Source organism: Nicrophorus vespilloides, unplaced genomic scaffold, assembly GCF_001412225.1.
Source record: "Nicrophorus vespilloides isolate i.1.1-1 unplaced genomic scaffold, Nicve_v1.0, whole genome shotgun sequence".
NCBI classification, from domain to species: domain Eukaryota; kingdom Metazoa; phylum Arthropoda; class Insecta; order Coleoptera; family Silphidae; genus Nicrophorus; species Nicrophorus vespilloides.
Genome location: NW_017099375.1, coordinates 49,120 through 49,707, shown reverse-complemented (window position 1 = coordinate 49,707; position 588 = coordinate 49,120).

Here is a 588-nt window from a genome sequence, read left to right as displayed (position 1 = left end):
TAAACCATTAGACCATGCGGAATTCGTTACATAAATTGCATGCGCTGTATGAGTGTGTAACCGCGTTGAAATTATCCAATTGTAAAAGTGCATCTAGAGCTAATTTGCATTCTACATTATCATCATTATTATTGTCGGCATCATCGTTGCAAAACGCTCATTTCGATAGGATATTCCAGTAATACTTTCAAATAGTTTACGGCGCTCGTACTGACATTTAATTGCCGAACAACTTCACCGAAGATAAAGACGATTAACAGACGGTTGAGCAACCGGCATTAATATCTAATAAACGCATATTTTGGTCACTTATTCATTGATTCCAATAAGAATTTACTTAGAAAAAACCTGTTTCAGGAAAAAGTTATGATTAATATCCAAACATAATTCACTAAAATTATTAAATCTACCTTAAAAAAATGCTTAATTTTGAATGTAAACGCGAACATTCAATGTTCTTTAAGTGCAGAAGACAATTCCTAAATAAATGTTCAATGAAATGAAAATTATAACTAATAACAATTACCAATTTGTAATCTTACATAACAACACACGATTATTATACAATTTTTCAATGTAAATACACAC